The following is a 14,877-nucleotide window of genomic DNA, read 5'->3' as shown; positions in this document are numbered from 1 at the left end:
GTTATCCAGTGATGGAAATATGGGTTCATTTTTTTGGTCTTTCCTTTGAAATTTAAAATAATTCTTGGTAAGCAAAGGATCCACACATCTGGAATACCATATGGAACTATATACCCCAATACATCTGCTTCCAGTGATCATTGTGCAATAACAGATATGTTGCACAGTTCTTCAAGGTAACTGAGATGATTGTATCCAGTCTGACAGGTAAGGTTATAAGTGATGAGACCACAGTATTTTTCAAATGGCAATATCATGGAGATTAAAAAGAACAAGAAAAAAAAAAAACTCAAAAGAAACAATGAAGAATCTTCAGGAATAATAGAAAGAGTACCCAGGGCACTTCTCTTTATTGTTCCTCATTGCCCAGTTTTAATTATATCCATACGTTTTCAAGGATTAATTCCTTTAGAGTGACCCAACACTACCGAAAAAAAATCTGAGAATAAATACTGATAGATGTGCCATCATAAGTAAATTGTCACTGAACTTTAGAATGCTGAAATTCCAAAATTCATTTTGTCTTGGGAGCTATTTTTTAAACACATTCTTGAAACACTGAACCCTGCCAAGTTTTCTGCAAATATCTATCCACCCTTATTCAATATTGACTATCAGGAAATAATAAAGCATTGTTCAAATTTGTTAAAATGCATATTGTTTTGTGCTCATTCTATTTAGCCTACTCATTCAATAATAACATAATCCTCAATAATCAAACTTTACTTTTTTAAAGGAAAAAAAAAAATAAGGCCCAGAACACTTCTCATCAAAAAGAAAACTACAGTAATAAAGCATCATCAAACCTACTCATTGCAGTATTGCAATAGCCAAAAGTAGAAACTATCTAGTCATCAATAATAGACTGATTAGATAGATTATGGTAGAGTCTTACAGTAGAGATACTCTGCAGCTGTAAAATATAATGTGGCAAATTCAAATGTACTTATACGAAGAGATCTCTAAGATGTAGTGTTATTTACACAAAAATCAAAGGTGCAATTTTTTAAATTGTTTAAAGTTTGTATACACGCATACACACACATTTACACACATGAAATATAGTTGCATATGCAGAGGAAATTTCCAAAAAGACCTAAAATATCCGTTAATAGTGGTTAAATCTGAGGAGCAGAGCTGGGTTCAAAGGTGAGACCGAGGCATAGGTACCGTTTTATATGCTTTTTATCCAATTTATGTATTACTTTTCTAATTCAAAATTAATTAATTAAAATGATGGCATCTACATTCATTTAGGCTTAGAAGAATGTGGCTCCTAGATATTTGAGCAAAAGTGTTAAGGGGAAAGGAGAGGAGAGAGAAGGGAGTGTGGCTTGCTTTTTTCATGTTAATAGGGTAGGTGTGGGCAAGAAGGGAGCTGCCAGAGACAGGTTCTAGCAATCTAAGCTGAAGACCTCCCCAAACCATATTAAACTTTCAGTTCTTTCATCTCTTAATGCCTATAACAATACAAACTTACAGGCGCTAAGAGCTTTACAATATGCAGTGACAATTCACCTAAATTATCTCTGATTCTTAGAGAACATGAAGGAATGAGAAGTAAATGATTTGGCTAATTAGCAGAACTTGGGCAAATTAACCCCTCCAAGCCTTAGTTTTCTCAGCAGGATGCAATTAGCAAGAAGTGGCAGAGCTAACCATGAATTTTAATGTAGGATATTGTTTACTGCTGCTTTAGAGGCAATGTGTTGTTTTTTTGTTTCATTGTTTTTAGTTTGTTTGTTTTTGTTTGTTTGTTTGTTTGTTTGTTTTACCAATAGTGGTGTAGGGCTAAAGACAAAACAAAATCCATTTTCTTGTGCTTCCTATTTGGCCCAAGCTTCTTTTATCCAAGAGACAGAACTTGGCTTATAGATTCCACTGTTCACTCTTTTGTGGCTGTTGTTCAGATTCCTAGTACTTTAAGAGATATAAACATTAAAAAATATTGAATTGGCTAAATTCAGTCAAAGGCTTATAATCTGATTAAAGGATTTTTGTGTTCTACACAAAGTTACACTAAAACAGTAGCTTATAAGGTGGGGGGTAATTTGGTCCACAAGGAGACATTTGACCGTGTTTGGAAATATTTCTAGTTGTCACAGCTGGGGCGGTGCTACAAGCATCTAGAGTGGGTGGTGGCAAAGATGCTGATAAGCACCCTCCAATGCACAGCCCCTACAACAAAGATTTATCTGTCTCTAAATGTCAATAGTGAGACTGAGAAACTGTGTTCTAAATACTAGGCTTTTCTACCTTATTTACAAAGAGGTTTAAAACAAAAAGTATTCTTTACTGTGAGGTGTATATTATAAAGTGGTGAGGAAGAAAGTTTAGGTGGAGAAGAGAGAACTGAGGGCCAGGCCCTGGATCCCTCCATAGTTGAGAAGTCATGAGGAAGAAGAAACAGGAACTGGGAAAAGGAGGTAGGAGAAAAACTCCTAGGGTGGTGACCCGGAAGCCTGTTGGCAACAAGTGTGTTGGCAAAACATTAGGATCTTTTTCAAATGCTGTTGATGGGTTTTATATTCCACTTTTCACAGTTTTGTTTTTAATTTAAACAAAGGGTCTGAGAAATTAATCCCAATGAACTTAACAATACAAAAGACTTGAGGTCCTTACTCCTCCTCATGTTTGGATCTTTACATGTGCGGCCATAAAAGGTAGTATTTACAGGGATCCCAAGAGGGCTATTTGGAGACTATGTGAAGGGGAAGGGGTTTTCCTGACCCTCAAGTTATACTTCTTAGGCTATTTACCATTGTCGGCTACTTTATAGTCCACAAAGGTGTACATGTGAACAAGCAAGTGGACAAATTGCTACCTCAGACCATCCCACATCACAGTTCACAGACGAGGCCAAGCTACACTGCATCCCCTAGAAACATTGCAGCCCTGGTCTCCAGGCCCCACCTGGTCATTTCCACCCACAGACAAGGTTTCTGGGAACAGAGTTCTCAGGACAGCTTCAGGCACTTTCTCTGTGACTCCTGTCATGCTGATTTCCACACTTGGCCAAGCCTGTGGCATTCGGGGTCAGGGCAGCAGAGCTGAGACACAAAGCCACCTGGATGACTAGGACATTGGAGCAGTTTTAGGTCAAATTAATGCTCCTTTTGCCCAGAAAATATTGTGAGAAAGCAGATGAGAGAGAGAGAGAGAGAGAGAGACAGAGACAGAGACAGAGACAGAGACAGACAGACAGACAGACGAGGGAGGGAGAAAAGAAAGAGATAAGTAAAAAAGAGCCACAGATCTACAGATACCATCACATACTGTGTGGTGTAAGAGAACACTGCATGTCATAAATGTCTTTAGCTAGATTTTTACAACTTTATAGTTTGCATAGACAAACTCCTTCATTTTACAGATGAAGGATTTTAATGCAGAGAGGTTAAATAACTTGGCTTGAATTAAGTGACAGTAGAATTCTTCCCAGTCTAGTCAGTGAATGAACATGACACTGGCAAGTTTCAAGATGCTTCCAAAAATCACCCTAATTATCAACCAGAGTAAGACTTAGAGGAAAGGAAAAATGATGTCAAATAAGAGACAAGGATGGCTTCAAAGACTCCTCCCAGCTCACCCCATGATCCTAGATTAAGGCATTGAAAGCTTGGGTTATCCAAGAAAGAGTATGATCCTCCCATGAGCATTTCTAGGATATGAAACACAAAAGGAGAAACTTTGAGTCTCCTCCTTCAGAAGATTTATGCGTGACTGCTGAAGGCTTTTTTTTTTTTTTTTAATCAAATTCTCTTGTCTGTATTTGCACCACAGTTATGATGAATGGGAAGTAGGATGCCTGGCTGACTTTTAAAAGACATATGTCAGGAAGTAAGCTAGTTTTGAGAGAATATATGTGGGGAAACTTCTGGACCATTTACATTTTTTAAGAAAAGGGAACAGATAGAAATGGTAGAAAATCATAGTGGATTATTTTAGTTTAAAATTTTTATTGTTTTTGCTTTTTCTCCTTATAAATGGCAGTCCTAGTTTCAGGCCATAGAGCACCACTCAACTTCCGTTCACTATAACTTTAATATATGCAGGTACACATCAAAGGTAGGAAGTGAATTAATGTCAAAATAAGTAAAATTTCATATATTCTAAATCTTATTTTTTTCTGCTACTCTGTTCTTGTGGGGTTTTTTTCTTCTACACTGGTTATTTCTCTAGGTACGTTTGCTTTTTAAAAAGTAAAAACACAAAAAACCAATGCCTCATGTAATCTTTTTGATAACACTGTACTCTAAAATTTATTATACTAATGTTAAAAATAAAAGAAATTGAGACTCAGAAGGATTAAATGACATCTAGACCCATGAAACTAGCAACTGAAAGTCTACTGACTACCTATCAAATGTTCTTTCCAAATCAGAAGTAACCTTGGTGCTACAGAGTAGTTGTTCGGTATGTTTACTCTGCATAAGAACCAACAAGGAAACATGCTAAATATCCAGGTTTCTGGGCCCTTCCCCAGAGAGTAATTCTGTCTTGGACTTAGATGGGTCCTGAAAGTCTGCACTGTAAATAAGCATCCCACCTCCATAATATAAGAACCTCAAGATCATTTTGGAGTACAAATTGAGAATTCTTCTTCCAGAAAAGTCATGTCAACAGAATTTCCAATGAATGGAAATAGGAAGCTTTTTTTTTTAAGGCGTAAAATAAAAAAAAAAAGTATTATGAGTAATATTCAACAAGTGAGACATTGGAACAGAGAGAAGCACCACAGCAGACAATAAAAAAATACAGCTACTTTAGAGACATCCAGTAAGAGACAGTTTCCCAGGTTGGACTTTACAATGTAAAGATATTTTAGTTGAAAATATTTTGGAGTGAGAAAGATTAATGTGCATAGAAGAAATATGCAATTAGTAACATTTTGGAGAATAGAATGACCCTTTTACAGTCAGAATTATTTAAGGCACTTGGCTGTTTTGGTCCCTACCACATTGCAGCAATTAGAAACCATGAACATGCAGCTATACAAGCAGGCTCTTTTTACATATCCTAAGAATTTATTTGTATTGAGAGAGTTTCCTTAGGATGGCTCTCTAGACTTCTAGAGACCTATCTAGAGACCTCTAGACCTTTTCTATAAGAGATCAGAATCCACTAAAATCATAGCAAAGTTTCCCCAATTGTTTAAGACAATAAATCCACCCAGAAAGAAATCCCAGCCCATTTCATGCACAACAATGATTCATGAAGATGAAGCGAGCACACACTGTACAGAAATTTTCTCTTACTGTTTTTCTCCCAGCTGGCTTCTAGGCTGGCCAGTTTAAGGTCAAAGGGTAATAATGCTAAAGCATACTCTTTTCAGATTTATCTCGTTGGGATTTATACTGCTAGTCCCTAACTCCTCGTTTTAAAGATTTTTCTGAAATTTTTGACATACTATACATTTTAAAAATTTTTCATAGAAGAATGACTAATTGTTCATTTTGATCCAAACTCAAGTGCTGAAGGACAATGTTAAAAAGGAACTGATTCTTTCAGGATACTGTGAGTAGGACAATGCCTTTTACCAAACAGCCATCAGTGACCAAATATTTTTGGCGGCTGATTGATGAAAAGCATTAAGCAAAAAAAGCCATACTCAGTCCATGGTCAAGTCTGTTAAGAGGCAGGAAGTATAAGGAAAGAAGGAAGGAAGGAAAGGAAAGGAGGAAGGAAGGAAGAAAAAAAAGGACTAGAGAAAAAAAGAACACAAAACCTTTTAAATAGTTGAGGTACTTTAATGGACTGTGAGAATCTTTTGCTTTTTAGTGAACACAGCTTACCAGATATTATCAAATGCAAGTCTCCTTTATCCCTGCTCATCCACTCCTTGATTATGGACCATACGATGATATCTTAAGCACCAAGAATGACTTAGAAGAGATATCTATATGGGGCACCTGGGTGGCTCAGTGGGTCAGGCATCCAACTTCGGCCAGGTCATGATCCTGCATTTAGTGGTTTTGAGCCCCATGTCAGGCTCTGTGCTGAGAGCTCGGAGCTCGGAGCCTGGACCCTGCTTCAGATTCTGTGTTTTCCTCTCTCTCTGTTCCTCCCCTGCTTGCACTCTATTTCTCAGAGGTCTCCCATAAATAAATAATATTAAAAAAGAATTTTAGAAGAGATATCTACAAGAAGCTTACAAATGACTCCATAATCCTATGCATGCACAGAAGCACATGGACCAAAAAAACCAAAAACAAACAAACAAAAAAAAAACACACATTTTTACTGATCAAGAGTGAACAAGTAGGATGCCTGGGTGGCTTAATTGGTTGAGCATCCAACTCTTGATTTTAGCTAAGGTCATGATCTCACAGTTGGCAAGTTCAAGCCCCTCCTCAGGCTTGATGCTGACAGTAAGGAGTTGCTTGGGATTCATTCTCTCTCTCTCTCTCAAAATAAATAAACACACATTTTTAAAAAAAGAATGAGGGGCGCCTGGGTGGCGCAGTCGGTTAAGCGTCCGACTTCAGCCAGGTCACGATCTCGCGGTCCGTGAGTTCGAGCCCCGCGTCAGGCTCTGGGCTGATGGCTCAGAGTCTGGAGCCTGTTTCCGATTCTGTGTCTCCCTCTCTCTCTGCCCCTCCCCCGTTCATGCTCTGTCTCTCTCTGTCCCAAAAATAAATAAACATTGAAAAAAAAAAATAAAAAAACAATGAATATTTTCCATTAAGAAAATTGTGAAACCTAAGCTGGAAACAAAGCTCATCTTGGATTGAACATAACATTATTAGAAAATCAGTGAACAGAGAAATTCTCAACTGGTCACTCATATAAATATAATGTTACACAATAACATTCTGGTAGGCAGATGCAATTATTTCATGTAGATTTAATATTTTGTAGCAATGGTTTCCAAATATGAGATGCCTAAAAATTAGAGTGCTAGTTAAAAATGCTAATTTTCTGGACCCACCCTGATCTACTTAATTATAATTTCTAGTGATGAGAGTGAAAAACTGCATGCTTATCATGTGCTTCAAGTGATTTTGAGGCAGGCTGTTTTAGATCTTACTTTGAGAAACAGACTTATGTGGATCCACCCCTGCCCACTATGACACCTCCTTGGACATACTGAATTATCCAATTCAACTCCTAAAGCACAACAGCTTTCATTTTGAGGGACAGAAGTCTGAAAAATGTAGAGAGAGATTAAGAATGATGGGATGGAGAGATTTTGAAAAGGTCCCTTTGGAAGATGCTGCATTCAACTTGGGTCTTGAAAATGGTAGAGTTAATTATTTAGCAAAGGCATGGAAATATAAAAGTGCTTTTCTTTAAAATAAAAATATATACATATAAATAATAAGCTCCTTTATCTTTTCAACTGGAGAACTGAGCAATGCTTTTAGCACATGGGAAACAGTCAATGACCATGAGTTGAATTAGTAAATGATAGGACCACAACAAAGTAAATCTATTAAAAAACATCAATTCACATAGCACCACCTTCACAAAACTTTTTGTTGTTAATGCTGTTGTTATTGTTTTGATTTCATTTCACATTCTTTTCCATTTTTTATCTGTACACACACATAATTTTAAATGGATATAATAAAGATACAATTTAGTGTTTCACAATTTAATATGATGGCCTATACATTTTCCACTTTGACTTAGGATATTATCATTCTAACAATAACAGAATAGTCAAAATGGTACATTATAATTACATGACTATTCTGTAGTTTTTGGATAATGGATCCATCTCAATTTTATATTTCTGCTATTGTAAATAACCCTTTTCTTCCTTTGTATTTTTTTATAAGATAAATTCCCATAAGTGGGATTATTGGTCTAAAGACATAAGTGTTTTTATAGATCTTGAAACAGTCTGCCAAAGTACTTTTCAAAAGACTTGTTCTAATTTTCACATTGTCTCCAGCATGCTATGTTCTATTACATCTTCACTGGTGTGAACATGTTTTTTCTATCTAGAGGTGCCCTTTTCCCATTTAAAAAAAAAAAATTCTGGTAAACTCCTACACATTGTTTTGTACCAAGCTCAAATGCTACTCTTTCTTGCAGACTTCCCAAAGCCCCTAGGCAGAGTTAGTCATTATTTCCACTGTGTTCCCATAGTACTTTGTAATAATAACAAGTTTAGCACTTATCAAATGATTTTATGTTTGTTGTAGTTTGGATATATGTTTTTTTTTTCTTCTTCTTAGATTATTAGTAACACCATGGTTGAGCTTCTGTCCACTTCATCATTGGAATCTTAACTTCTAGCACAGGGCTGGGCATCTATTACGCATTCAATAAATGCTTGTTAAGTAAATGAGGAATGAATGAATGAATGAATGAATGAATGAATAGGTCAATGTGATACACAAACCCAAGCCTCTTCCTGTATCTCTAGGTAAAAAGGCCTTCTTTCACTAACTCTGTTATAAACCACCCAGTCCTAAGAGCATTTGTATTACTGTAGGTTTTGTAACATTTATAATTTTTTTATATTTAACTATTTTGTAGGTCTTTAGTTTTATATTTTTACTGATCTACTTCTGGGTCCTTGCTGCCATGATGCTGTGAATTAACTCATTTTATCCTTACCAAAACCTGGTAAGAAATAGAAGGAAGTATATCATAATTAAAACTTGAAAAATAAGAAATCTAAAGCATAGAAACATTTCTAGCAAGTGGAAGCACCACAGTCAGTACCAACATATTTTGAGTCACATTTTAGCCCTCATTCTAATGAAATCATTAGACCTTGCTGAATTTTGTTACTTAATCAAACTGAGAAAATGAGCATTTAAATAAACAGTATAAACCAGACTGGTGATTTTAAAACAAACAACTTTGCTGGCAAAAGAAACATTTCTTTCTGAAAGAATGCTTATGAATAATTAAATATGAAAAATAAATAATATCTGAAGACTCTTATTGAAATTAGCAGCAGATGGAGGGGGCTGCTGTTTTCCTTCCTACCTGGTAGCTCTTGGCAGTTTCTAGAAGTTATACCCAGGAAAGTGAAATAATGGCCCATTCACTCACTAACCATTCAATCAGTCAACTAACAAATATTACATTCTAACTAGGTAAAAAAAAAAAAATGTGGGAAATACAGAAGAAAAAAAAGAGCCCATCACCAAGAACACACAGACACACAGACACAGACACACGGGCGCATGCGCGTGCACACACACACACGCACACACACACACACACACACACTCACTCTAACACAGTATCTTGGCACAGAATGCCAAAGCCAAATGGCACAGAAACTATATTACATAGTAAACATTCTGAAAGTTCAGGGACAAAGGATGACTTCAGGGTCCATATGCTGTACTGAGTTCCACATGGCCACCTAAGGAACCAAGTGAGGGGATATGGACTTTGTTTCTTAATCTGTGATTTTGTACAAGCCACTTAATCTGCCTATGCTGCAGTGTCCTTACCTATGAAATAAAGGGAATGAATCCCTTTGGCCAATCAAATGCATGTCATATGTGGCCACATGGAAGATAGTATCTTAGTGGTAAAAGCACAGACGCTGAAATCAGACAGATCTGGTTTCATGACCTAACTTCGGGGCTTAGATCACTTAGCTCAACCTCTCTAAGTTCCAGCATCTTTAGCCATAAAATGAGAAAAATGGCAATACAAAGCTTTTGAAATTTCCCATAAGGTATAAGTGAGAGAATATGTAACACTTAGGAAAACTGGCATATATTCAGTGGTCAATAAATAGCAGCAATCATCATTAACTAGTAACATGAAGAAGTTGCTGCTAGGCACTGCATCGACTATTTCAAGTCTGATTTTTGACACAGCTCACTCACTATGGAAACAATTAGTGTTCTGTATTTAATAAAGGCCAAAAGCTCTGGCAAGGTAAATATTGTTTTTAGAATTTTTCGAATTATGTACAGATTTATGCAAAGCCTGGGAAAGATGCTACATTTTGCTCTACAGTGTACTAGATTTTGCCCATTCTGGACAATGCTAGGCTTTATTTCAATTGTCAATTATATGTGGACTCCAGTTTGATCAGTCAAAACCAATGGAATCATTGGTGTGAGCTGCATTTCGTCACTTCCATAAATGCGACACTAACTGCCTTACAGATCCTCAACTTCATGTCCACGCTGACAAGCATGACGGATGGAATTCACAGGTGTGACACACGCCCAGGCATATACCCAGCAGGCTGGCTATGGCCTTATTCTTTCTCGTTTCCTAAAGAGGCAAGTGAGTGAGGGTATTGTTACCTCAGAGAATCTTGAATCTACTCTGCTTATTATTTAAAACAAAATATTCACACTCACTTTAGAAGCTAAATCATGATTATTAATAGATTGCTTAAAACATAGCTAAAGCAGACAGAATCATCCTATGACATGACCTAAGGAAGTGTACTTGACATTAGAAAATCAAAAACCCACTCACTTTGTGAAGAAAACATATTAGGTTCTAGAGACCACTACCATGAAAGAATAAAAAGACCTAGTATCATGAATTATGGACAGTTTGAAAATATGTTTGCTTAATAATATGTTACTTGGACCTAAATAAAGTGATACATTTTCTAGAACCCCAGAAGACACACAGCACATATGGTCATGATAAGTAATCTGGCATTTCTCTAAAATGGCATTTCTTATACTTTTTAGCCTCAGGAACTCTTTTCACATTTAAAAATCATTAAAGACTCCAAAAATCTTCTGTGTATATAGATTATATCTATGAATATTTGCTTGATTACAAATTGAAAGTAAAAAAAGTTTAAATATTAATTAACTCATTTAAAAAATTTTTTTAACGTTTATTTATTTTTGAGACAGAGAGAGACAGAGCATGAATGGGGGAGGGTCAGAGAGAGGGAGACACAGAATCCGAAACAGGCTCCAGGCTCTGAGCTGTCAGCACAGAGCCCGACGCGGGGCTTGAACTCACAGACAGCGAGATCGTGACCTGAGCGGAAGTCGGCCGCTCAAGCTCAACCGACTGAGCCATCCAGGCGCCCCATTTAACTCATTTCAAAATAACAAAAATAGGGCCACCTGGGTGGCTTACTCAGTTAAGCAACTCTTGATTTTGGCTCAGGTCATGATCTCACGGCTTGTGGGTTTGAGTCCTGTATTGGGCTCTGCTTGGAGAGCCTGCTTGGAGTTTTCTCTCCCTCTCTCTCTGCTTCTCCCTGCTCAGGCTTGCTCTTTCTCTCAAAAATAAATTAATTAAAAAAATAAAATAACAAAAACAGGGGTGCCTGGGTGGCTCAGTCGGTTGAGTTTCCGATTCTTGATTTCATCACAGGTCATGAATCACATTTCATCACTCAGTCATGGGACTAAGCCCGGGTTGGACTTTGTGCTGAGCATAGAGTCTGCTTAAGATTCTCTCTTTATCTCCCTCTGCCTTTCCCACTGCTTGTGCTTTGTCTCTCTCCAAAATAAAAATAAAAAAAAAAAATAACAAAAATAAATCCATCACATGTTAATATAAATAACATACATCTAAAAAATGAGTATTTAGAAGTTCCTGGGTGGCCCAGTCAGGTAAACAGCCAACTCGTGATTTTGGCTTAGGTCATAATCTCACAGGTTGTGAGATCAAGCCCCACACCAGGCTCTACACTGACAGTGCAGAACCTGCTCGGCATTCTCTCTCTCTCCCTCTCTCTCTCTGCCCCTCCCCTGCTTGGGCTCTCTCTCTCTCTCTCAAAATAATTTAACATTTAAAGAAATGACTGTTTAAAAAAATTTGAAAAGTGTAGCATTGCTTCACATTTTTACAAATCTTTTAAATATCTGGCTTAATGGAAGACATCTGGGTGCAAATATCTTTCTACATTTAATGACTTTAAAATATGTCCTGTGGTAGCATTCATATAGTTTGTCAAATTATGAGCCCATTATGTAAAATAGTAGCTACTTTGATCTGTGTTTATTCCAGATGCAACAAACGTGTTTTCCTGGGCAGCACCTGTGCTTTTAAAAGAGAAATATGACATAAGAAGCTAGAAATCTAGAGAAATTATTAAATTTCTTTTCCCTGTAAAAATTGTCCTAACACATCAGGCAGACAATATTTCAAGGTTTAACCAATTTGTATATTTAGTTGTAGTTTCATAATTATAAAAAAAATTCAAAGCAAATAGCATGGAAAGAAATGTCAGTTTGTTGATTAAAAGCTAGAGTTTCACACCTGTATGAATGAAAAGAAAAAATAAGTAACAAATATCATTATTATTTTTATTTGTTCTTCTTCAAAATCGGGTCCTTTGAGAGACACCCACATAGTAACTCAGAAATGAAACAGTTATATGTTTATCCCTGCTGAATTATTGCAGAGTGGGATGTTTGGCAAAATATATATTAAAAAATGAAACAGTCCTCTTAAATTAAATGCTCTATTACATAATAAATAATTTCTTTGATTCTTACAAAATCATTCTATTATCTCCAAATCTGGGAAAACCCAAGGAGAGAGGCTTAGTGCCTGCCATTGCCTTAGTAATCAGATAACTGTTTTGACTATTCTATAATAAAAGCAGCACATCCTTGGGAAAAAAAAAAAGGCTCTTTTCTCCTAAAATCTGGGTAGATAAAATAGTGGCTGGGATTAGGAAATAAAAAGAGGATTCATCCTTCTGCGTTGACTTTTCCTTTGTCCTAAGTCTTGGACAGGAAATGTGCTAGTTGTCTTTTACTTTCAGAGAGTTCTGAATTATTTAAACTCATGGGTGAACCATAAAACATGAAGCCTCAATGTTTAGTGGCTCAGCAAATAGAGTTCTCTCCATTATTTTACCCTTAACTAATTTTGTTCTTAGCCCACTTAGGTAGAAAAAGAACTCCAAAGCCTGCCTATCATACCTATTCAACACTTAAAATTGTGTTGAAGTGTCATCATACAAGTAAATTTGGGAAGCAAGGAATAGGGGGAGATTTATGGATGATTAATATTTGAACTTTAAAACATAAATGTCTGAAATTCTAGTTAATTGACAAATGTTAGTTGATGTAATTATGTGTCATTACAACAGTTAACAACAATAACAAAAATGCCAATTACACTAAATTGCAAATGCTGAAACCAAACGTACAAAAGATTAATTTAAAAAGCAAAACTGGCATCAACTGAAAACTATCCAACAGAAGTCATGTAGGAATTCCTAACACCTGTTCAGGTGCAGTGGATGCTTTGAAACACTGTCCAGCAGAATATCGAATCCAGACTCTAGGTTATTCAGTTTAAATTTTAAGTTACTGTAATTGTATGCTAGTCTGAGTTTATGAATGCTAAGATTATTTAAATTTTAACAAGCTGGTAGGTAGCCCTTACTTGCATTGTGAAAATCCAAGTTCAATGGTTTGTGTGTCATTTGCCTATATAAAGCACATAAAGCACTTGCACTTGTGGTTCACGTTACAACCCATCAAATTCAACCTTGGGGCCAAGGATCTGTATGTAAAAATCACTGTCCAAGGCTTATTAAACCTCTATATAAAAAAGATCAAGTAAGTAATTCAACAAATATGTGTTGGGTCTATGAAATGGCAAACCTATTAAAGATTCTGGATACAATAGAGAATAAGACAACAAGACCCTTGCTCTAAAGGAGTTCATATTGTAGTTAGAAAAAAGTCAAAAAACCAAGACCAACTAACAAACCACTGTCGATGCCATCTAGTCAGATACCACTAGGAATATAATTTTAGTTGAACAAGTTGGGTTTATTAATTGTTGTAGCAAGGGATAGTACATACACGAGGAACCATGGAGCTTCTCAGTAAAGTGATATTAGGCAAGACTTATTAAAGAGTTTGGGCTTTATTAGGTGGTTTGGGGCAGAGTTTAAGAAACCGGGACTTTATGGGGCGCCTGGGTGGCGCAGTCGGTTAAGCGTCCGACTTCAGCCAGGTCACGATCTCGCGGTCCGCAAGTTCGAGCCCCGCGTCAGGCTCTGGGCTGATGGCTCAGAGCCTGGAGCCTGTTTCTTATTCTGTGTCTCCCTCTCTCTCTGCCCCTCCCCCATTCATGCTCTGTCTCTCTCTGTCCCAAAAACAAATAAACGTTGAAAAAAAAAAAAAAAAAGAAAGCGGGACTTTGTTCTGGATAGGAGCCTGTCAGTAGAGGAATTCTGTGATTGATTGGGCATCTCAATAAATCTTATCTATAACAAGAGCAGATGAGAGTTAGGATAAAGCTATGATTCACAGAAGAGTAATAGTTACTCATTTTAACCAAGAGATGGTTTGATATTTTTGTGGATTTTACAGTGACCTTGGTTTTATCATTTTTTAAAAGTTTATTTATTTATTTTGGGGGGAGAGAAGGAGAGAGAGAGGGCTTGTGTGCACAAGTGGGGGAGGGACAGAGAGGCAGAGGAGGGAGACACAGCAGACTCCAAGCTCTGAGCTGTCAGCACAGAGCCCAACGCAGGGCTCAAACTCACAAACCGTGAGATCATGACCTGAGCCGAGGTCAGACGCTCAACTAGCTGAGCTACCCAGGCACCCTTATTTATTTATTTATTTATTTATTTATTTATTTATTTATTTGTTTGTTTGTTTTTTTCCTAAACAAAATAATGATATGACCTTGTTTTGCTTCAGCAGATTATGGTCTCAAGAGTGACTTAATATCATGTTACTGTTCTGTGAAACTGTTTCTATTCAACAGGCAAATAACACAGTCTACCTGTGAGCACCAGGTCAGCTTCTAATGACACTGAAGCTTCACTGTATGGGTTAGACAAGTTCCCACGTATCAGGAGTAGCTCTTCTCTACCATTCATCCAATCGACCAAGTAATAAACAAACAAAAAAACAAACAAATGTTTAAAAGTCAAAGGGTGATAGAACAGAGTAAAGAAAGGGCCCCCTTGTATTGGGTATTCATAGAAAG

General features: G+C 36.8%; 1 protein-coding gene across 24 annotated transcripts in view; it reads right to left on the bottom strand.

Annotated features, from left to right (window-relative positions):
- NRXN1 (neurexin 1) overlaps positions 1-14,877 on the bottom strand; it is a 1,142,850-nt gene that overhangs the window by 55,411 nt on the left and 1,072,562 nt on the right. The gene's annotated exons all lie outside the window — the stretch shown is intronic.

This window comes from Puma concolor, chromosome A3 (genome assembly GCF_028749965.1).
Source record: "Puma concolor isolate L17-30 chromosome A3, mPumCon1.1.hap2, whole genome shotgun sequence".
NCBI lineage: Eukaryota > Metazoa > Chordata > Mammalia > Carnivora > Felidae > Puma > Puma concolor.
Note: the sequence above shows the minus strand (reverse complement) of the source record. Positions and strands in the feature narration are given on the sequence as shown.